The sequence below is a fragment of the Psammomys obesus genome, unplaced genomic scaffold (genome assembly GCF_907164565.1).
Source record: "Psammomys obesus unplaced genomic scaffold, mPsaObe1.curated_primary_1811, whole genome shotgun sequence".
Taxonomy (NCBI): Eukaryota; Metazoa; Chordata; class Mammalia; order Rodentia; family Muridae; genus Psammomys; species Psammomys obesus.
The window spans coordinates 20,037,394-20,061,933 of record NW_026596046.1 but is presented as its reverse complement, the minus strand read 5'-3'; the positions used below and the strand labels follow the sequence as shown (position 1 = coordinate 20,061,933).

Sequence of the window (24,540 nt, the reverse complement as noted above, 5' to 3'; positions counted from 1 at the left end):
GCTTCAGTGTCAGAGCAGACCATCAAACGTAGGAACTGACAGGCATGAAACGCAAAACGGTGTGAATGCAAATCAAAATCAGAACAGGATGTTGCCTTCTTTTAGCTCATGATGTCAGAGGTTTCGGTCCATAGTTCTTGATTCCCTATGGGTTCTTGATCTTGAACCCATATAAGGCAGAACATTAGGCAGAGGTAACTCAGCCCGTAGTGAATAGGAAGTAGCCTGGAGAGAAAAGTGTAGCAAGTGGAAGAAAACCTAAAACAAAATATAATCCCCAAGAGTATCTCTCCAGTGTCCCACTTGCCCTACCTCCTAGTCTGTGTCAGTCCAGTTGAGTTGAGGTGGAGGCAGAAGGATTAGAAGTTCAAGGTCAACCCTGGCTACATATTGAATTCAAGGGCAGCCTCTATCACACAGGACTCTGTTTCAAATAAGTAAACAAATAAACAAAAATAAATAAGGCAAAAATAATTTTTTGTTGCTACTTTTGGGGGGGGGTCCTTATTTTTAATTTGTTCACTTTATATCTCAATCATAGCCCCCTCCCTTGTCGCCTCCCGGTCTCACCCTCCCTCCCTCTTCCCTTCTGTCTCTCTCCCCTAGTCCTCAGAATGGGGAAGCCCTCCTTCCTTACCAACTGGCCACAGACTATCAAGTCTCTTCAGGACTGCCTGCATCTTCTTCTATGGCCTGGTAAAGCTGCTCTGCCTGGAGGAAGTGATCAAGGAGCAGGCAACAGAGTCCATGTCAGAGACAGCCCCTGGTCCACTTACTAGGGAACCTTTATGGAGAATGAGATGCCTATTAGTTGCATCTGAGCTGGGGCCTAGATCCTCTCCATGCATCGTCCTTGGTTGGTGCATCAGTCTCCACAGGCCCCCTGGGCCCAAATTTGTTGGCTCTGTTGGTCTTGTGGAGCTCTGTCCTCTCTGGATCCTTTTATTCCCCCCCACTCTTCCATAAGACTCCCTGCACTCTGCCCAAAGTTTGGCTGTTAGTCTCAGCATCTGTTTCAATCCCCTGCTTGGTGGAGTCTTTCAGAGGACATCTTTGGTAGGTTACTGTCCTGTTCCCTCTCTTCAGCCACATCAGGTATCTATTTTATTTGTACTTCTGAATGAGAATTAAGCATCCTCTCTAGGTCCTCCTTGTTACTTAGATTCTTTAGGACTATGTAGTATGTTATCCTGTATTTCATGGCTAATATCCACTTATGAGTAAGTATATGCCATGTGCGTCTTTCTTGGTCTGGGTTACCTTATTCAGGATCCATTTGTTGGCAAATTTCATGATGTCCTTGTTTTTAATAGCTGAATAGTAGTTCATTGTGTAGATACATCACTGTATCTTTATCCATTCTTCACTTGAGGAACATCTGGGTTGTTTCCAGTTTCTTGCTATGAACATATTTGAGCAAATGTCCTTGTTGAATGGTGGAACATTTTTTGGATATATCACCAGGAGTGGTATAGCTGGGTCTTGAGGTAGAGCTGTTCTCAATTTTCTGAGAAAACGCCAGATTGATTTCCAGAGCGGTTGTAGAAGTTTGCACTCCCACCAGCAATGGAGGAGGGTTCCCCTTTCTCCACATCCTCTCCAGCATGTGTTGTCACTTGAGTTTTAGATCTTAGCCATTCTGATGGGTGTGAGATGGAATCTCAGAGTCATTTTGATTTGCATTTCCCTGATGACTAAGGACATTGAACATTTCTTTAAGTGCTTCTCGGCCATTTGAAATTCCTATGTTGAGAATTCTCTATGTAGCTCTGTACCCCAGTTTTAAAATTGGATTATTTGGTTTGTTGGTAAGTTCTTTATATATTCTGGATATTAGCCTTCTGTCAGATGTAGAGTTGGTGAGATTTTTTTCCCAGTCTATTGGCTGTCCTTCTGTTCTATTGACAGTGAAAATGATTTTTTTTAATACTATAAAACCAGGACTGTTTGAGAGGCAACAGTAGTCACCAAATCCAGAGGTTACTTTTTAAGGACACAGTTTTATAAACACTATCACACCATGTAGAGTTTTTTTTTTTTAATATGGTCTTTCATCAACCATGTTACTTCTTCCTAATGAAAAACAGTGTTTGCAATGGGGATGGATCAACATTCCCCACTGAGCTGAGCCTATCTCAAAGAACAGAGCACCGCAGCCAGTTTTCCTCACATTGGACAATCCCAGCAGAAGCTGAGGGAACCTGAAGATTTCCAGGGTGGGTTCTCACTTCCCTCCTAATCTGCCTTGTTACTGGGTCTGCATCTTGAGCCACCCTTACTCAGATGGAGAAGCCTGACAAGTCATGTTCTTACTCGTTCTTCCTCCCACTCCAGACTCGCTATGTAATTTTAAATAGAAAACAGCATGCACTGACAACTAGAAAACTTAGGGCTATTTTTTTTGTTCAAAGAAGACTCTTGGTAGGGGCTTTGGAATGCCAAGGGACCTGGAAGGACACTTACCTGTCCCTGGAAAACTATGACTCCATGGATGTCTGCTTCTTCAGGCAGGTCTCTCTTCTGCCTGGCATCCTCGGATTCCAGATCAATCTCCCTACATTTTCAGACACTGATTTATTTATTCCAGACGAGGATTCCTCGATTACTCTAAATCCATAAATATTTTAATACAAATACACAGTTAAATTTTTTTTGTTAGATATATGGTTTTAAGAAAAAGAAAGACTAGGAAACCATGTGCAACTTCTGTCAGAGGCAATGGATTTCTATCTTAGCGGAGGAAGATCCTATCGGCTAAAAGACTGCAAAGGCTGCCTGGAAATAGACCAAGAGGAAAGGGCAGCATGGCCAACAGCCACAGACCTCTAGAGTCCCAGAAAAAGAGGGGTGTTAGCAGACACAGGGAATATCTATGCACTATACTTTATTACTAATCTCTAATCATAAATTATGTGCCCCTTAAATTCATATACAGAAGTCCTGACTACAAAAGAAATTGACTTAAAAGATCATTAGCACACGCCCTAACTCAATATGGCCTGTGTTCTTGTGAGAAAAAAAAAATAGACACAAATATACAGAGAAGGACCGCCATGAGGAAACATGGGGGACAGACAAACAGTCTGTATCCCACAAAAAAAAGCCCTCAGGAGACACCGATCCTGTCTTCTACCCTGTTAGCCTTCCAGCCTTGAAGGCCGTGAGAAAATACATCTCTGTTGTTTAAGCTGTGGTACTTGCTACAGAAAGCCTAGCCGATGAATGAATATAGCCCACGGCGGATCTCTTTGGTCCACAGAGTGCAGACTATGGTTCTGGAACCCTCTGCCTGCATGGTACTTCCAATCATTGGCTGCCTCCTCTCTATTTCTAAAAACAGGACCCCCAGCCAGTTCTGTGTTGCAGGGAAGAGTGAACCACTCTCAGCAGACTAACTCTGCAGTTGTTCAACTTCGGATCAGCTGCCTGAGGACCCAAGATGATGGCTGACCACCACCCCCTCTTGCCCAGATGTGGGACATTCCTTTGCTTGCCCTACAGAGCCTGGATCCAGTAACGGATCAGCCCCCTCTCTAATTTACTTTTATATTTTAAACATAATCTTAATTGGTGAACTGTTGTTTAAAATCCTGTAACATGGGAGGGGACGGGTCCAAGTTACAAATGTTCAGTATTTGAAGGGGACTAACTACATACTTATTCAATATAGGCGGCGCTCAGCTTCCCAGTTGAAACACTAGGCCCAGTCCCCAAATCCCCCAGGATGAGCCAGGAGCTCCCAATGCCAGGAAAGTGCTTCCACAACATCAGGTGAGCTGTACAAATGAGAGGTAATTTGACAAGTCAGCCAGCACAAAGCAACCAGTCAAGTCAATGCAGAGTGCTTTAATGCACTTAAAAGCCCAGGAGCAAGCCCAGGCTGGGTAATAATGGCCTAAGCACCACCAGGGACTTCCCAAGTCTAATTTCCAGCCCTGATGGCCATGGTGTTCCATCTCCATTGGGCTAATTAAGGCACAATGGAGACGGAATCTGACAGAGAAGCTCACCCTGGCCTTGTTCTAGATTTATGGGGAAGAGAAGTTTGCCAAGAAGGTAAATTAGACATCAACAGGGCTTCCCCCAGGATGATGAAGTCTCAGAGGCATTAAGACCGTGAGATTTAAAGTGAATACAGATCAATGTTAGGCAGAGAGACTGGGAGACACGGTTAGAGGGATCCTGATTACTTTATCGTTCAGATTATTGATTCCTTCTTTTGTAAGGTATGGCTAGTATTACCTATCTCAAAAAGTTGTTATGAGAAATGAAATATACTAAATGCACCCTAGGCCAACAAATGGCAGCAACTTCTCAATTATGTCATTGCACTCGCTCTTCTCTGCTGTAGTAAAATAACTCCAAAGAGACATCCTTGAGGAGTGAAAGTCCACTTAGTTTTCAGACTTGGAGCCTGTGCACAGTCCTGGCTCAGGCATATGCTACTTCCATGCAGAGTTTCACCTATGCTGTGTCTAAGGTAGCCACTATCCTACCAACTTTTTCAAACAACCAGAGACTTCAGCCATCTCGCATTCTATAATTTTAGCTTTAGATGCTGCTCCCTATCTCTACCTCCGTTGTCATCCACCATTTTGGATCAATATCCCAAAGAACCACGTACTATACTGCCTACAAATACAGACAGACCCACCCCCTCTCCTAATCGGCCTCATGGCCAAGTCCCAGAATCATCAAGTGCTTATAATGCCCTGCTCATCATCCCCTCTGACTTCTAATGGTGGAAGCTATGATATCAGTAAAGAAAAGAATGTTCTTCTGGTTAGATCAATCCAACATTTAGTGCACACACAACAGCATAAGAGAACAAACTAAAGGATCAAAGTCTAACTCACACCCAGGTCCGTACACTGGGAGCCTTGTTACTGTTGAGATCTAGTTAATCAGCTGATCAATAAATTAACTAATTTATACACTAATACGACTCAAAATCTTTTCTGTCACAGAAGCAGATGAATTATTAAAACATATACATAGAAATGCAAAGGACATAGAAGAGTGAACTCAATCTTAAAAAGCAGAACAACATTTAAGCATGCAGACTACCCAATTCCAGGTTGAACTGCAAAACTGAATTGTGCAGGAATGAAGAAAATGTTATAGTGGCGTAAAAACAGAGAAATGGGTTGAGAGAAAAGAATGTTCAGAAACGAGGCAAGAAGATGAATGATTTTAAACTGAGGTGCCCACACAAGTCAATGGGAGGAGAGAAAGCCTTTCAATCAATGGATTTGAGACAATCAGATCAACAAAAAAGACTAATGAAGCCTCAACTCCTAATGTGTGCACACAAGAAGTTAGTTTGAGATGGATGATAGACCCATGCATAAAAGCTAAGGCTATAACACTTCTAACATAAAAGAAGGAGAAGCAAAGACATGGAAAGCACCAAATATAAAGAGCATTTTGAAGCCAGGTGGTGGTGGTGCACGCTTTTAATCCCAGCACTGAGGAGGCAGACGCAGGCTGATCTCTGTGAGTTTGAGGCCAGCCTGGTCTACAAAGCAAGTTCCAGGACAGCCAAAACTACACAGAGAAACCCTGTCTCAAAAAAAACAAAACAACAAAAAAACATTTTTATAAATTGGATGACATTAGAGGAAAATGATGTACTTAGAAGAATACGAGAGGAAAATGATGTACTTAGAAGAACACGCCATTGAGAAATTCAAAGGAAGGTGGATAGACGGGAAAATCAGTTACAGCACACCTGCTCTGTTCACAATTGATAAATCAGCAATAAAAGAACAAATGGTCTGATTCAAACCAGGTAATGGTTTGCCATATACCCTCAAGACTCAGGGAACATCCCTAAGGAGGGGGTAGAAGGAATATAAGAACCAGAGAGTGGGAAAGAGTGCTGGGAAATGTTGCCCCCTGGACATGACATTGATGTTGTATTTATGAACCCACAGCAGCAGTGGCTACCTGCACAAGGCCTTCCCAAGAACAAGAAAGTCACAATCGCAGCACAGATGGCAGAGGGGCTCATGAGGCATCCCCCACACCCAAGGAATTTGATGGAGTCTGGAGAAGGGCCAGACATTTTGTTTTGTGGTTGCAGCCACTAGCCCCACATCCACGCATGCACAAGTGGGTATCACTAGCTGGATACCATGGGATATTTTAAAAACTGAGGGAGAGGTTATGAAGTTGGGCGGAAGCCCTGTTAAAGGGGCCTGGGGGAGCTGAAGAGGGAAATGGGGAATGGCTGTGGTCATAATATACTGTGTGCATATATCAAATTCTCAAAGAATAAATTTGTTTTAGAGTGTTGTAAAGATTTGAACAAACATGAAAGATACTCAGTGTCATTTCTCAGTGTGGCGTGCAAATCTAAGCCACACTGTGATGGCGTCTGTTACTCGAGTAGCCCCAAGCAACACAACTCACAGCATCAAATGCTGACAGGAATACGGAGCAGCTGGAGCTCTTCTATGTTGCTGGTGGGAATGGATGATGAAGCAACCACTTTGAAGATAGGTTGGCAATCCTTTATAAGGTAAGCACACAACCATCCTACTAGGTGCTAGATATTTGCGGGGGGGAGGGGGAGGATGAAAATATTTGTCCTTGAAGAGACTTGTATAAAATGTTTATAGCAACTTTATTCATAAGGATCCCAAACAACTGAATGTATTTGCATAGTGGATTACTTACGAGAAACAGGAATTAATGCCGCAACCAATACATGCCACAACACAGAGAAACTTCAGAATATTACATTGCATAGGAGCCAGACAAACAGGGCTATGTGCCGTATTTTCCCCTTATGTGAACTCCGATAACAGGCACATTAATCTGCGGTATTAGAAGTCAGGACAGTAGTTGCTCCCAGGTCACAGGCATTTACTAAAAGGAGGCAAGAAAATGTGGCCGATGGAACTCTCTCAAATATCAGTTATAAGGGAGGTAACAGGTGTGTATACACTGATCAAGTATCCGCATAGACTTAAGAGCTAGGCATCTTACTACATGCAAGCTTTACCTGGAAAACTGACAAGACCCAGTGGGGAGACGGTTCTGTGGATAAAATGTCTCGCCATGGGAAGCTGGCCGACAAGCTGAGCCCACCACAGTAGAGAAGAGAACTGACTCCACATGTGACTTCCACATGTGACTTCCACATGCCTGTGGTGACTTACACACACACACACACACACACACACACACACACACACACACACACCATACACATACGTGTGCATACTAATAATACAAACAAATAATAATACTGATAATACAAATAAAATAATGAAAATAAAATATCTTTAAATTCAAACAATTCTTGTTAGTGAGGGTTTTTTTCATACTAGGATATCTTAGCAATTCTAATGTCATTTTCCATGTTATAGGCTGGAGAGAATTAGTAAGTCCATTATATCTGAATAAATACATACGGACACATATAAGAACTAATAAATGTTGAAGACATCCTCAAAATGTTAGACATGATTAGTGCATAAGAATTCAATAAGAAACAGGATATAGGACATATCCTGTATATGAAACATTACATGAAAGTATGCCTTATATTACTTATTAATTACAAAGAGAAACAGTGACCTTAAAAGAGACTTGGTAGATACCATTTGATCCCAAAGATCAAAATTAACATTATCACAATTGAGGCAAAATGATGTCATGTCCCTCCTAAAATAATAGACAAACAACACAAGGCCTCCACCATGGCATTGTCTGCCCCTTATGCCCTTGAAAAATGTCACAGGCAAGGAGAGCAAAACAAGACTGAAAAACTCGTGTAGGTAAAAGAGATAAAGACTCCTGAAGACTTGATACAAAGAATGACTCTGGGTTGTATTTGGGGCCCAAACCAAAGCTCAACAAAGGACCTGATGGGGCAAATATGTATATTGAATATGGAGCGTAGGCTGACAAATGGTACTATAGAAATGTGAATCTTTCCATCCTACATACCATACAGAAAACATCTTGCTGCTTGGAAAATACACATCAAAGTACTTTGAGATCAGGAGACGATGTTCACTCCTTACTCTGAAATAGTTCCAACCACCACTACCACCACCACAACAAAATAAATAAAACAAGGGTAGGAATAATAAACAAAGCAAAAATAAAATAAAATCTATGTATGTGTACTTTTTTGGTAAACTTTCTGAAAATTTTAAATTATATAAAAATTGAAAGTTTTGAAAATTAGTTCTTTTAACCATCTTTTTGTTCCTTCCTGTGCCTTCCTGTGCCTTCAGGTGCATGGAAGGGAAATAGAGAAAAGGCAAGAGATATGATGAACAAAAACTTCCCATATCTGTGGAATCTGAATGGGGACAAGAGATCATGTCAAGAACCAGCACCTCTCAAGACATGAAAGTGTCCAGAAAGCAGAATATATATATTGGGCACTCATGTGCTAAGAGCATTGTTTAAGCTTTATGGGTATTAAATCACTTAATATTTTTAAAAAGATTTCTTTTTATTGTCTTTAATTTTGTATATACGTGTTGGGGTTGAGTTATGTACATTTGAGTGCAGGCCAGAAACATCCAATCTCCAGGATCTGGAGTTACAGGCAGGTGTGAGCAGTCTAAGTGGGTGCTGGCAAATAAACTCAAGTCCTCTATGAGAGAAACAGGTGCTCTTAACAACTGAGCCACCTCTCCAGTTTCGCCAAAAATGCTCCTTTAATCTTTTCCCTAATTCCATAACAAGGGTACAATACTGCCATGCTGGACAACTTCAGGAAATACCAGTGATTTGTGCAGAAGGGATGAATTTCTTGCATTTGCCCTTTAGGACCACTGTTCTAGGTTTGTTGATGGGGGGGGGGGAGAGAAGGAAGAAAGGAAGTAGAAAGGAAGAAAGGAAGGAAGGAAGGGGACCAAGGGAGGAGAAGGAACAAAGGTTACAGAAAGGTAATCTTAGAAAGACTCAACCCAGGCTGAGGGACAGACTGACAGACAAGTACATCTGAGGTAAGCCCTTAAATAGAATGCAAGGGCATCAGGTAAGCTATTCGCAAACATCGGAAAAACTGAAACCTGTGTTTGGAATTGAAACAAGACTCTGCTTTTCCCAAGCCTAGGTTAGTTTCCAGACCTGCACACAGCTGGGTTTCCTTCCCGTGGTTCAGAAGATACAGTGAAAAGCTAGAAGTGACAGGGGTGACACTGCCACAGGTAGAGCCCTGAGGCTGGTTGGGGAGGCAGTGGGCTTGTCTCAGGTCTAGACGGGGCCCCTGAGCCTGATGCAGCGTCTGCCTCTGACCCTGGCTCCAAGAGGTTTGCTGCTGCCCCCGGGACTGACAGCGTTGTTCTGTATGTTTTATGAATACATTTTCTCAAGACACTCCACACAAACTGATTTCATCAGAGCCGGCTAGCAAGAAAAAGTGTGATTCGAATGAAGTGCATAATTCAGCGTTAAGGGCTGGGGGCCTGCACCGGCCAGGCCAGTCTCTTCTTCTTACTTGAAGGCAAATTTTCCAGCAGGAGAGCAGTCTCTCCCACTCAGCAGGTCCAACCTCATGCTGCAGGCTACACATTCTATCTCAGAGAGTTGTGGATTTTTGTCCTTAAAAAAAGAAAAAAAAATCTTCCATGTAGTTTTTTTTTCCTTTTATGCCAACATTCCTCAGGCCTGGCACTATTGACACTCTGGGCTGGATAATCCTTTGTGCTCACGGGGAGTGGAAAGAGTCTGCTGCTTGGAGGATGTTTCCTTGCTTTCTACCTGCTGGGTGCCAGAATCTCTCTCCCCCTGCCAGTTTTAACAATCAAAAATGTCGAAAGTGTCAGATGCCCCATCAGGGCACAACTGTATCTGGTTAAGAACTATTGTTTAAGATGGAATTGTAGGAAAGATTACAAGCCTTTTATAAACACTACGTTTCATAGAGCATCTACTTGCTCTCCGTTCAGAGCTTTTACAAAAACCAATGCGAGGTGTAATCCGTGTCCTGATGCCTCTTGGAGCATCTGCCTACCTCTGTATTTGCACATTACAATGCCTCATTGATCCTTCCTTTCATAAATTCCATTATCCATTCATATTTTGACTCGGAGAGATGTTTGCTCAGGTCACGTCTGCTGTGACTAATGGCCTGGGGGAATGTAAAAGCTTCCTGCCGGCAGGCACTTCCTACTATTGACTGTGGTCTTCTGGAAAAGGAACGTGGTTTTTGCACAAGTGTGGTTGGGTTCCCCCAACCCCACTCCAAAGCTTCGGGTGTCACCTTGTCTACAAACAAGATAATTGAGTGTGGAGTGTTTGTATTCAGTTATTTGCAACTGGAATCTGGATACGTCAACATGATGGCTGGTGGAGCTGCAGCAGGAGACTATTCCAAGCAGGAGGGATAGAGCATGTCTCTCTCTCTCTCTCTCTCTCACACACACACACACACCACACACACACACACACACACACACGCACACGCCACCGCCTTCCATTCTGAATGGTTCTGTTTTATTTTGAGACGAGATCTTGCTATATAATCCAGACTGACCCCGTACTTGTGAGCCTCCAGCCCCAGCCTTCCAAACCAAAGCATCCTGCTGGGTTTGCTTTCTTAAATCATGAGGATGTTTCTCATTTTCAGAAGAGTTTTCATGCCAGTAGCACCTGGAGGTCCACGCTGTATTTCACTCTTAGCAGCAAACGGTCATTTTTTGTGGTCCGGAAATGCTTCTGTGCGGCAAGTGTTGGGCCAACCAACTTTATCTAGAAATTAGAAATAAAAAAAGACTAAAGTCCAGGCCTAGCATGTCACAGCTACTGGGAAGGATGAGGCAAGAGGGTCACACAAGTTCAAGACTTGCCTGGGCTTCAGAGCCAGTTCAAGTCAGCTTAATAATCATCTTGGCCAGACCCCATCTCAAAATCAAAGCATTTAAAAGCAGTTCGGGGGTGGAGCTCATTTGTAGGACCTGCAAGTATGTAAGGTCCTAGGTTCAATTCCAGTGCCAGAGAGAGAGAGACTGCGTGCCCAGCAGCTAATTTGGTTGTAACAAAGGACTCCCTTTGAGTTGACTACCTCACTCTCTATTTCTTCTAGCAAAACTCCATGACATGTGATCTGTGCCCCAATCTTGCCTGCAACTCCACAGCTCAAATAATTCTATGCTCTGTCTCTGGAAACCCCAATTCATGCATCATTTACCACCATCTACTGAAGATGATTAGTCCCCACACACAAGCAACACACACCTGTCAAAACACAACCCCATCTCCACCATGCCGCACGCTTTAGCGCACACGTTCCTGTTTCTTACTGTTTGCAAGAAGATAAATTCCTTCAAGTTAAACCCACGGGACCAGAGCATCCTCTCTCTTTCCTCCTTTCCAGCCCACTCCTGCCTCAGAGAGCCTTTTTACCTTCCTCCCCACTCCTTTTGGCTCCTCCTGCCCCACCCACTCTTCACTTCCGGTGTCTCCTACTCAGACACTTTCCACTTCCGTGTTAAGCAACGACCACCACGTTGGTGGTCGCTCATTCTTAGGATTCAGCTCCAGTCTCACCTTCTCTGGGGAGGAGGCTCATCAGGATCTCTCTTCCCATCCTCGGACTAGAGCAGGTACTGGGTACCACAGCGAGACCCTCCCATTATGGGCTCTGGCTTGCTGGGGTCACGTTCTTCCCACCGGAAGATGATGTTCCTCTGAGAGTGGGGGTGATGTGTCCCTTCAGCTCTGGTTCTGAAGTGACCAGCTGCGAGGGGGAAGATTCTGTCTTCTTGATATTCAGACGATCCATTTTCTCTCCACCCACGGCTGTGGCTTTAGTTGAGGCCAGTGCTATCCCCGGTCTGTGGTCAAACAACCAGGGTTTGGCTTGTTTGGATCCCAAGGGAGGGAGATGACAAGAGATTTGGAGAAGAGAGAGACTTTGGGATGTGAGTTGGAAATGAAGTTGCAGGAGCCCCACAGCCCCGCAGCCCCACTAAGGAGGTGGGTGAGATAGACAGGTGGATGGTCAAGACCTCTCATTTCCTTCAGGACCTTCAGGTCCTAAATTCTTTATGTCAGAGCTTATGAGCTTCCTGCTCTGGCTCCTTATTGCCCCTTAAACTTCACCCTCCCCCATTACTCCTCTTTTACATTCCTCCTTTAATTCTAAGCTGTGGCCACAAAGATCAGTGTGCAGATCCTTGGGTTCCCCATGCTCGCTGTCAGCTGGACCCCACCCTCCATCCACCTAACACTTCCTGGTCCCTCATTCATCATTCTCACAGACATCGTCCCTTTCGGGGGTCGATAGCTCCCCCTGTGTGTGCTCCCGTGTAGTACTGGCCCTCCTTCATTTAACACACACTCTTATTTCTACCTCCTCTCCTAGATTCTAAATCCCCCAGTAGTGGAAATGACCTCTTATTCACTGTGACAACCTCCCGGGATAGCACAGCATACTGCCCAGCGTGTAAGCTCAATACATATTAAGCAGCAAGGTCACCAAAGAGGTCCAGAGAGACAGACTGGCTTTCTCAAGGTCCCTGGGCAGAAGGTAACAGAGCTAGGATTCAAGTCTATATAAACAGGATATAACATTTCCGTCTTCTAGGAAAAAAAAAAAAAAAATGAAGGCGAGGAGCCTGTTTGTGGGCAAGGAAGAGAAATTCTAGAAGAAGAGGATGATTGATCTCTTTTCCTAGAACTGGCATTGACAGTCACAGGAAAAGCTGGGTGAAGGCAGGTGTCGGCTTCCAGGGCAGGTGAGGCAGGGAAAGCCTGGATGGAGGTGAGGGGATCTCGAATGAACAGAAAGCAGCAGTAGTGGTCCCAGAGCAGGCGGGTGTGGGAGGGCAGTGGACCAGACAGGAACCCCACCGCCCTTCCTGGGCCACTGGATCCGGAAGGAGGAATGGGTGGGTCCGCCAGACATGTCAGGTAGCCCAGGGACACAAAGGGCCTTCCCAGATCTTCAGGCCCTCCTTCGGCTCAGCATGTACAGCTCTTTCCAGCATTCCTCCAGCACATCCATCATGCCAGACCCTGTCCAAGGCCTCTCCCCTCTTGAAAGAAAACAGCCCTGCAGAGCTGTTAGGAGAGAAGGCAGACTGGTTTCCATTCCACGGTGGCTGTGCAGCCGGCACTCCAACCTTCAAATGCTTGCGGGGAGGTCAGTTGTATGGTTGGTTGTCTTGATCTATAAAGATGTTCTAATCCATGGGGTGTGTGGGCAGAGAGGAAGTGGGGTGGGGGAGAATGTGTGCCTGTCCCATAGTGCAGATGGAGGTCAGAGGCAGCTTGCAGAAGTTGGTTCTCTTCTTCTACCATCTGGGTCCCAGGAATTGAACTCAGAGCTCAGGCTTGGCAACAAATACCTTTGCCCTCGAAGCCCTCTCCATGGCCCTTGTTTTCTTTAGGCATCTGGAAGGAGGTGGCTCAGTTCTTCTCAAGCTCAAGAGTTTCTGAACACGAAGGTGGCACTCCTATGTGCATTTGTGAAAAGTTATCTCAGGACTTTTGTTTTCTTGCTGCTAAAAAGCTGCTGGCTACGAACGCCTCTGCCATGTGAAAAAAATATGAGGTTTTGTTTTAAAATGAGATCGTAGGGTTGATTTTCAAGATTATGCCAAGTGTGTGCACCAAATCCACTCATTCCATCTGACCTGCAGGAACACAGCTGCTCCAGGCCGGCCCCACCCGGCTTCTGACAGTGGCATACGTCTGATTCCTTTGATTAAAGAGAAGGGTTTGTTAGCATGTCATGTACAGTATATCAAAGGAGATCAGGCACCCGTCTGCAAGTCAGATGACAAAAGGAGTGATCCAGCCGGGTACAGCTAAGCAGAGGTTGTGAAGAGTCAGCTTGGAGGATGAGTCATAATTTGGAAGTGTTCATTAGCAGCGGTTTGGGTAATAATCATGCCGGAGTCCCAGGGTCTTCGGTGTTCAGTGAAGCAAAGCGATTTCCCAAACATCCATCTGTCCCGAGCACAGAAGAATTCTGACCAAATTGGAGAATCACCATGGTCAGGGAGGCTATGCAACATTTGGCAATCATTTTCCAAACTGGGATTTCTCCAGCTGTTCAGTTTAGACGGATCTAGGTTAAGACCAAGGCTTACCTTTAATCAATTCATGATGAAAAGCTTTTGTTTCTGGATAGCAAGCCTGCCCCCAACACCATGTCCTTTATATTTAAAACAAAATATACATGTCTCACACACACACACACACACACACACACACACACACGCAGTTACAGCCACCATAGAGAGACCGGCAGGGCCAGGAGGAAAGCCAATTACTTTGTTAATGTATAAAGTAATTGACTCCCTCCCTGCCCACCCCTCCTTACACTTTCTGTATGTATCTCATGGGATGTCGGCTGTCCTTCTTGGTCCTAAGAGGTGGGAACAGAAATGCAACTTCCTTCATGTAGCTCCTCCTAAGCCGACTCAGTCTCGGCTACCCACAGAGCAAGTTTCAAAGTGCCCTGTTCGAAGCTGCTAGAAATGTGGCCTCTAAGACCTCAGCCCGCTCACTGACCAGGACCCTCGTTGTCACACAGCTGAGAGGGGTTAGCTCTGTAGGTCTGAAGATTAGACTTTCTCAAGCGTAGCATTCTTTACTGATTTCATGGTCTGGTTTTTGTTTTGTTTTGTTTTCTTGTCACAGAGAAAATGGTTGTTTAATAACAGTTCAACACGGACCTGCTGGAATTACTTCTATTGGCCACTCTCTTCAGATCACCTGTTGTGTGACAGCAGGCGATCCATGCAGTAGGAGTTACTGAAATGAAACCAGGAGTGGAAAAGGCCCTGCCCGACCCCTGGGTACTTAAAAGCCTCCAGTCAGGGTGTTTCAGAGGATGCTTCTGTCCCCTCCCTTCAGTCACATATGCAGCCTGTTTTCTAAACAGCCCCATCCCCGTCTTCCGGCAGTAGGCAGAGGCTCCATGCGGCATGCCTGGGCCTAAGATACCCCCTACACCCACAAGCAAAATATTGTTTCAAAACTCAGGGGTGGAAAAGCAGAACAGCTTCTGGGGTTAAATCCAGCCTGTTCCTGAAGCCTCAGGGAAGTTGCAAGGAGAGATGTGTGAGCTGGCTCCTGTACTCAGCTCTGGCAAGGCCCACAGCCCAGGGCTGTCTTCCCACTGCCTCTGTGATCTCTGGCAGGGATGGCAGGGACGAACTGAGAAGCTGAGGCCAGGCACTGCCAAGAAAGCGCAGTCCGTCAGTCCTGCTGCAAAGCCTAGGGTGGGAGCCGGCAGGGATGCCAAGCCTGCTTCTCACTTAGTCAGTGTTGTTTTACACCAAGAGGCCCAGAGGAATTAGCCGCTAATCCAGCCCATCAGAGCTGTGCTTAAAACCAGTCCTCCCATCCCAGGCTCTGACACGCTCCCTTCCCATCCTGTTCCTTTAGCTGGCACCAATTGTCTTTCTGTTGGTGAATCTTCGTGGATATTTAAGAGAAAAGCAAGAGAAGAGGGCCAGGTGCTCTTTCTTTGCTCTGCCAATCTCCACTCAATCAACAGACTACATTTAAAGAAAAAACACTAAATATGGATGAAAAATTTTTTTTAAAACAATTTAAAGAGTTTCCAAGTTTTGTTGGTGTTTGTTTGGCGGGGGCGGGGGGGGGCGGGGGGCAATTGGTTAAAATGACGGCCAAAGGTCAGTGTCTTTCCTCAAGAGCCATCACTTGTTTTGTGAAGCAGGGTCTTTCACTGGCCTAAGGCTCTCAGATTGGGCTAGACTGGCTGGCCAGCAAGTTCCAAGATCTGCCTGTCCCCTCTCACCCAGTGCTGGGACTGTAGGTGAGCACCACCGTACCAGGCTTTATAAGGAAGCATTCTAGGCAGAGCACAGGTCCTCAGGGTTGCTGTCTGGGCAGCGAGCACAGTAAAGACTGAGCAGCCTCTCCAGCACTCGTTTGTTATGCGTCAGAATCTGGGTCACTAGCCCAGGCTAACCTCAGTCTCTAAATCATCCTGTCTCAGCTTCCCTAGAGCTAGGATATATGTGTGCCATCACACCAAGTTCTGAGAGCACCCATTTTAAAAGCCAGAATCAGGGTAAATGACAAGCCTAGAAATAGCCCCTCTAAGCAAAGAAACTGTATTAGAAACCCCTGCTTTCTCCTTTTCTTCAATTCCCTGTCCTTTCCACAATTACTGAGCCTCTGCCTTGTAGCATTTGCTGGATGGTGGGCTCAAAAAACAATGAGGCAGTTACCATGGTTACCAACTGAGGATGTTTCTTCTAATGTAATCAGCGTGAAAAGAGCAGGAGAGAAGACTAACATACCAGTTTGCATCTATCATTATTTTGTTGCACCTTCCCCTCCCCCACCTCCCATGGTGCTTTGGATTAAACCCAAGATTTCAAATACTCTAGACAAACCTTCTTCCCTGGAGCCACTTCCCCCCAGCCTAACTGATCCTTGTTTTCAGGTGGCTGAATTGCATTCTTTGATTGACCAACAGGGTAAGGCACAAATCAGGGCAGGCAATCCTGTAAAATGCTTATGATGACTCAAGGGCTTTTACTCACAGGACACATGACAAGCCAGGTGAGACCCCGACCCTCGACCCTCGGCAGGTAATGTATAAGCTCCAAGGGCATCTCAGTCCCCCAGGTGCTAAAATAGGCGCGGGAGGGAAGCTTCCTCCCAAACATAGTGCTCTGCTTTCATTTCTATCGGTGTGATAAAGCAACTCAAGGGAGAGGAGGTTTGTTTTAGCTTACAGTTCCAGATCACAGCCCATCATTGTGGGAGCCTGAAGGAGGTGTGGTATCAGAGCCACAGTAGCAGACAGTGGGTGTCTGCAAGCTTAGTGTCGGGCGAGCTTTCTCCACTCTTATAGTCCAGGCTCCGAAGCAGGGAATGGTGCCACCCACTTTCAGACTGGATCTTCCCACATCAATTAAAGCAATCATGACAGGCTCCTGGAGACACGCCCACAGGCCAACCTGACCTAGACAGTCTGTCGCTGAGGCTGTCTTCCCAGATGATTCTAGGATGTGCCAAGTTGACCATCAAATTAACCACAACACATGACTATGAACAAAACATATCATGTACAAAAAGGACAGCCAGGCCGGAACCACAACTGTCCAAAACGAAGTATCTTAAAGATCTCCTCCTTCCCCTCTAGGCATTTTATTAATCCAGTTCCTTGTAGTCACTGACCTATGAATGATCTCTGTGAGGTGAGCCCTGAGATAAGCCTAGAGAGAGGGATAGTGGCACCTCTGTGATCGCTGAAAGCTCATTCCCTCGCCCTCCTGTGCTCGGTAGGAACAGCTGGCCTTGCAACTCGGGGCACTGGAGATGGGAGCAATTCCTATGCCAAAGCCACAGATGCCCTACTGTACCACCCTTTACCTGACGTCTTTCCGTCCATCCCAAAAGACTGAAAGCTGAGGGGCCGCCTGCTGGGTGTGCCAGGGAGGGTATGGTACTGCTCTCCATCCCCACTCCTTCCCACTCGCATCCGTGAAGCAGCCATTCGATCTTGAATTCTAGGTGTGGGCTCTTTGGTCCACAACAACCAGGACAACCAGGACAACCACTCCCGCTGACTGATACAGTCAACTGCAGCATCCCCCTTGGGCGCGTATCCTCAGTTCACCATTTGGGACACAAAGTGAGAGGCTTCTGAAAAAGACAAGTGCTTTCTCTCCTTCCTGACAGCACTCTTGGAAGAGAGCTCACTCATCCTTCAGGGAGCCCAGGTATGCATGTGAAGGCAGCCATCTTGCTGCGATGAGCGGGCAGGTTTGACTAGGGTCGTGTCCAGAGAGAATGGAGTCAGACGGAAAAGCTAAGAACACTCACTGTTCATCGCTTGCTCACTAAGCCACCAAATCAAAGCAGCTCTGCAGCCCACCCTGCTACCTCTGCTCTTCAAGTCCTGAGAGTCAATAAATCTCCTCAATATCTGAGCTCGTCTGAGTGGGGCTTTCTATTTCTCGACCCTGAGCAGAGCTTAAACCGAAAGGGTAACTTCCTCCAGCTCCCCCCCCCTTTTTTTTTCAAAGTAAACACACTGGATAACGGTGACCCTTGAGCAAACACATTATGAATTTAACTCTAAATTCAGAAGTTGAAATGGATAGTCAGACCCAGTGGGCACTGGGGGTCCCCCCGTACCTATCGAGTAAAGGACTGAGTGGTGTCCAGGGAACAGACAGAAGAAAGTGAAGGCGTGACTGTGCCAGCCCGTGCTTCCTGACAACAGGCTTCTTTTCCCAGTGTTTGACACTGTCATTTCGATGTCCCCGTCTGTTTTTAAGCTCAGCCTTCTTGACAGCGGCCCTCCAGTCACACAGCATCCCGGTCACAGATGATGAAGGTCTCGGGAGTCCCACAGTCACGGCTCCCTCACACCCCATAAGATGACCTCCCTCCCTGGTACTACAGCCTCCCAGCATGTGTTCTTTGCACACCAGAGTCCAAGCCAGAGCCTCACAGCAGACTTGAAAATTTTAAGCTCCGGTATCCAAGATAAGTCTTTTTAAAATAAATAAAGATAAGCCAAGACACAGCTGCCCATTTGGAATATTTCTCCCGTTCTTTTATCTTCTCTGGCTTTGAGAATGAGCTCAATCTTGAACCTGAATGTGAACCTGAGTGTGCTTGGTACCGGTCCAGAAACATCAGGCCCCTAGGTCCTCCAGAGCACGGAGGGGTGTGTTTTCCTGACAAGAAAGAATTCCAGGGGTCCTTGGGAATCCTGGGGTTATCAGAAGCCTCAGCAGTCACAGCCGGGGAGGCGTCCAGATAACTTGTCAACTTTGTGCTTTTCTGGTTGACACTTGCAAACCGGAGCCAGCGCGGGGCTCCCTCGGCCCCTCCAGAAAGTTCTTTTGAGGTGGAACTGCTTCTGCAGCAAGACAGAGACATGAGAGGCCTCCCTCAGACCACTGCTTTAGGAGACGCTCCCAACCAGCCACATAACCCTGCCCCCAGTCCCGAGTTCCTTCCTTCCTGCCGCCTTAGGTTGGTGGGCATAACAGCGTTTATGCAGAGGCCAGAGGCATTTTCACTATCCCCAATACTCTTCCACGTCTAGACAATTGGTCTCTTTGGGAAACTTGTAAAACCTTTGGAAGGTGGGGCCCACTTGGAGAAAGTGGGTGATCAGGAGGTGGTCCTTGGGGTTTCTAGCCTGGCCCTGTTTCCTTTCCTCTCTGTGTTACCTGGTTTCAGAGAGGTGTGAGTGAACAGTATCATTCTCACACTGACGTACCCTGCCATGTACACCTTCAAACCAGGAGCCAAAATAGCTCCTTCCTCCCTTAAGATGCCTGTCGGGTATTCCAGCACAGTGACAACCACAAGAAAGTAAGGACTACGTTGGGGTTGCTTCTCCTCTGAGTGGTTTTCAGCTCTGACGCTGCCTCGGCCCCATCACCAGCAGCTCTGTTCTGCAACCAAACCAAGAGCCATCCAGACTATAATGCTGCAGTGAAATGTTTATACACTTTAAGAGCTCCAAGATGCCAGCCATTCTTGCTGCTGTGTCTGTGTCCTCCCCTGGTGTACTAGCACAAGGCACTGAAAATCACCAAGAACCTAGTTCTGCACAATGGTTACTCCCAAGTATGTGGCCCTAGATGCCAAGCAATCACCTTCAACCCCCTTCCCAATCTCTCCCATACACAACAACCCATCAATGCAAAGAGGCGTGTAGAAGCTCAAAGACAGTCCGGGCCGAAACAGCCCCCCCATCAAGGTTTCTGTGCGATTCCTAATCCATGGCCCGTGCCACCCACGCCTCTACCTGGTAACTAACAAGGGTCACTCTTCCTTTGCTGTCACTCAGGGACTGTGTCCTGCTCTCCTTTTGTGGGAAACCAGCTGTTGGATTAAAGCCGGCCCTGCTGTTCCAGGAAAATGGCTGCAGCAGACCGTACCTCCCAGGCCACCACAGCCGGGCCAGGCGAACTGTAAGAACTCCGGGGCCTGCAGACAAACACTGAGCAGGAATGGGTCACATCTGCCCATGGCAAGCTGTTTTAGGCCTATTTCCTCTGAACTGAATCATCCCTTTATTTCTTTCCTGTTGCTGTGATAAAATGCTTTCAGCACAGCAACTTGTAGTGGAGGAGTTTTGTTTTTGTTTTTAGGTCACAGTTCAAAGTTATAGTCTCTGATGACACGGAAGTCAAGGCAACGGGAGCCTGAAGCAATTGGTCACAACTATGCTTGCAGTCTGAGGAGGGCCGTGGATGCTTGCTTACAGCGCTCGGCCCAAGCTCTCTCTTCTTCAGACAGCTGAAGATCTTCTGTGAGGGTGGGTCTTCCCGCCTCAATCAACACAATCGAGATAATTCCCCAAAGACATGTGCCGTGGCCCTTCTCCCCGGCGATCCCAGGTTTTGTCAGGTTGACAGTTGGGCACGAACCATCATAATTGCCTCCTGGAGGGAGGGAAGCTTATAAGCTTGGTGAAGTTTACAGGGACTAGGAAGCTAATGAGAGAGGCTGGATTCACAGGGCTCCTCCTCCCCTCCCCCCAGTTAATAAGTGCTGACAGAGGAACCCCTCCAGTGGGAGAGGCTGGGAAGTTCTGCAGAGAGCTCAGGGATGCGGCTTCTGTGACCTGTCACTCACACGAGGGCAGGCCTTTGGATCACCCATGTTCCCATCAGTGACTCCAACACACTCATTGGTCCCCCACTACATTTGCATGGAATCAGGTCTCCGGTCTGTCATTGGTGCCCTATCTGGAGTGAATAAACAGACAGATGTCTGTTCACACTTTTTAAGGAAAAGTTACACAAGTGCCTTTCGAGTCCCCTTGAGTGATCAAGTTGTGTGCTCAAGGCTGCAACCCAGCCAGAATGATTTTGGATGCTTTGTGTCCGATGTGGATTCTAGCATCCGGCCACAGCTCCCACGTACCTGCAGGTGAACCCCAGAGCCCTGCATGACCCAAGGCTGTGCACAAAGGGTAGAGCCTCTGTGTGGTGGTAACGAGCGTTGGCCTTGTTTGAAATCGAATGTGCTTCGGAAATTAGCTTCACACATGATACTGGAGCTTGGCACTGAGGTCTCCATGTTTCCCCCGCAGTGTGCTCCTAAACAAGCAAAGGGAGGAGGGAAGGGTGGTGATCCTTGGGTCCTAAGAGGCCTCCACTGCCTAAGAATCTGGGAGGCTGATTTAGCACCCAAATCCTAAGGCTCTTTAAGGTGACCAGAACATAATACTCTTTTCCTCTCCCCCAAGCACAAAGCCAGCTGATAAACACAGGGTGCATGAGAGAGACGGGTAGAGACTTAACACGTTAGCTTTTTTGCTGACAAGGTGATCAGGAAATGTCTCCTTAGATTTATGGTCAGATGGGCATACCAGCTTTCCCTGTATACCACTTCCATGCTGCCCCAGCCAGACCGTGGGAGAGCCATGCAAGGAGAGTGCAGGTAACCAATGGACCGATGCTTAGCCAAGATGGCAGCTTGCTGCCTGTCCGGGCTGGGAAAGAAGAAGGAGGGTAGAGATGGAGAAATGTGGGCCAATGGATGTCAGCTTCTATTCAGGCCACTCAAGAAGGATGATCAGGCAAAGCCGGAGCCTGGGAGTGTCCCTCTAACAGGTGTGTCCAAGCTTTTGACATTACAGTACCACTTTATTGTTGTAGGTGTAGATTAATATTTACTAATAATTATCTTTTAGTAATGCTTGCTGTTAATCCTAAACAGCTGTATAACCAAATCACCACAGAGAGACTGGGTTTATTTAGTTAACCTAGAACACAATGCTGGGCAATAGTTACTCCCTCTTAGACCTCCAAGCCCTCATAGTTTCCTAACATTTAGATTTTACCCATTATACTTGCTTTTTGTGACATCTTAGGTCTGGTTCATTCTCCACGTAGTTCCAAGATCTGTCCTCCAGCTCTATTCTCCTAGCTCTGACCCTGCCCTTTTGCCTCCCACTCTTTTCCTGTCCTCTGGCTCCTCCCCTCTCCTGCCTACTCCTTCTTCTCCATTGCTCAACATTGTGGCTGGTTGTTTTATTTTGGATGTCTATGCAAAGTTGACACAGGTGATGCTTAGAATAAGTATCACAATGCAATATCTGGATTGAAACCAGAGAGTGTTTGGGGGGGAAATCAGCATTTGAATGAACAAGGGTAAGGTGTATACATTTCAAAAGAACATTATACCAACACTTTATCATCCTCAGATAATCCAGAACTATACAATCAGGTTATAAAAACGTGAGAGGGAGAATCATCCTTTTACGGCTGTGTGGCCATTGAGAGTTTCCATATGGTCCAGGGGGTGGCACCACATTTGGAAATATATGAGCAGCACTAACTGGACTAAGGAGATTAGCAAAAAATAATAGGACATGGGTTTTGGAGAGGGCCTTATTTGTAGGAGAATACAGGAGATTTATATGATGCTGTTTTATACATGTATGAAAGTCTCAAGAATGAAAAGTATTGTGTTTTTTTTTAATCACACAGTGTTTTAATTAAGTAATAATTTTGTGTTGGATTGTAGTTACACCTGTCACTCACAGGCCACAGGTTGGACATACCTATGTAACGAGGTGAATCTAAAAATATGAGGCAAGAGAAAGGAGGGCGCTCCCATACACATGGTAAGTCAGGCTTGCCTCATAGACTGATATCCTGCCTCCCTCCACTGAAGATACCAGGGCTCTCCTAATAAAAGGTACAGATACCCCAAAAGTCGAGTGATACTCAAATGCTGCCATTTGGTATCACGTATGGGCAGTTACCAATTACACTTGTAGATGGAAAGCTAACCTTGGACTGCCTACCTTCTAACTATTCAGGCCCAAGGTCCATCACTTCATGACCACAAGCTGGACAGCTATGGACCGAGCCAGGGAGGAGACTGCAGAGGGGTCCATGACAACTAACATCTCCCTAGAAACTTTCCGGACCTTTCTCTCACCACACAGCTTGTGCCTGAGAAACTCATCCCTATGCTTGGGTCTCAGCTCATTTGCTTATTGTTTAATCTCTCAAGAGGGCTCTCTGCTAAACTCTCACCCCTAGTCTCAAGCCTTTATGATCCACTGCCATGGAGTTATGATCCTCTGCTTTGGTATAGCATGTGCTTTCGAGTAATTCTTTGGTCAATTTCTGTTGGCCCCCAAAGACTTTCATTTCAGTTTTAGGAAGGCAGAGGGGATGCCTGATTTTGCTTCCTACTGTGTTCCAAAATAGCTCTAACACATAGAAGAGACCGCAGTATTTGCAGAACCGTTGACTCTGTTCTGCTGAGAAAATAATGGGTTTATGACCACATTAGAGGATATTAAAGCAAGGCATTTAAAAGAAGCAAGGCTGCAAAGGAAAACATGGAGATGAACTCAGCAACTTGGAGTCTGAAGGCACCATCAGGAGTCAGAATTCAGCTTTGAGGCTTTAGGACTCACAGGGCTTCAGGCAGAAAGCCTGTTATCTGAAGGTAAGATTAGAGTCCAGTATGCAGGGGTATTGTGCATGTGCAAAGTGAATAAAATAGTGCCTGGCCCTGGCAAGCACTCAGGCTCAGTGATTACTGCTCTTTGGAAAAGAAGGACTGGGAGGTGGGTAGAAGCTGAGAAAGTTCCAATAGAATTTCTATTTTTGCTTCAGGTAGACAGTGAGTTATCTGCAGGTGACTGTGGAGAAGACTGAAACCACTCTCACAAAAGTGGAAACTGCGGGGCCCAGGGGAAGGTGTAGCTGATGCTGAGCATGGAGACCCACCAACCAGCAGAAAGGAATTTCACCCGCAGCTGTTATCAGCAAGTGAAGAGAATCAGCAGCGGTGGGGACTTGGATTCCTCCAGGACTGCAAGGAAGTAATCTGGCCATAAACTAAGACCTGGTCCATGCTACAAATTTAGGCACAATGAAGGGAACTGTTCAAATAAGAACATAAATGTTCTTCAATACACAATAGTGAGGTTATTGCATAATTCTTTGAGGCATTAGTTGAGGTGGCAGTTTAGTACACCGACGTAAATATAGATTAACTAGAATTGAAGGTGGAAGAGAATGAAGCAAACAGTAGGGGCGATGCCCCTGACCTTAGCTTAAGGCAAGTCTTTCTGGATACAACCAATTCAGAAACCATAAGAAAAGTGACTAGAGAAAAGTTAAAAGCTTCAGTATGGCAGAAGAAAGACTATGACAACCAATCCTGAGAGAGAGAACTGGGAGGAGACATGTACAGCAGAATTAACAAAAAAGAATTTCTAGCTTCAACATACACCGTGTGCTTTCCAGGCAATAACAGATGGCTGCAGCAAAGGATACGCACACACATTTACTGAAGTATAAATGCAAACAGGAAAACCAGAAGAATTTTAATCAGAACAAGTCTATTTGAATCTGTGAAGAAGGGATAATGTGCCCAATCAATGACATTGAGAAGCACAGCGGGACAGTGCAACCTTTCATCCTGGAGCTCTGGTGAGGTGGTTGTGGGTCCAGTACACACAGAGCATCCCAGGCTAGTCAGGCCTACATATTGAAATCCTGTCTCAAAATGATGGTGGTGGTGGTGGTGGTGGTGGTGGTGGTGGTGGTGGTGGTGGTGGTGGTGGTGGTG

The 24,540-nt window shown here is 46.1% G+C and overlaps 1 long non-coding RNA gene across 2 annotated transcripts in view; it reads right to left on the bottom strand.

The window, feature by feature from the left end:
• Window positions 1-18,021: 18,021 nt before the first annotated feature.
• The window catches only part of LOC129688511 (uncharacterized), a 9,471-nt gene continuing 2,952 nt past the window's right edge, over window positions 18,022-24,540 (bottom strand). The window contains exons 2-4 of one of the 2 annotated variants that reach the window (XR_008721954.1): window positions 20,863-21,038; window positions 20,199-20,378; window positions 18,022-18,838 (exon numbers count right to left, since the gene is read on the bottom strand). This is a non-coding gene — a long non-coding RNA (uncharacterized LOC129688511). Of the gene's footprint in view, window positions 18,839-19,416; window positions 20,379-20,862; window positions 21,039-24,540 lie in introns of those variants that run through there. The other variant, XR_008721953.1, reaches the window with a different exon arrangement.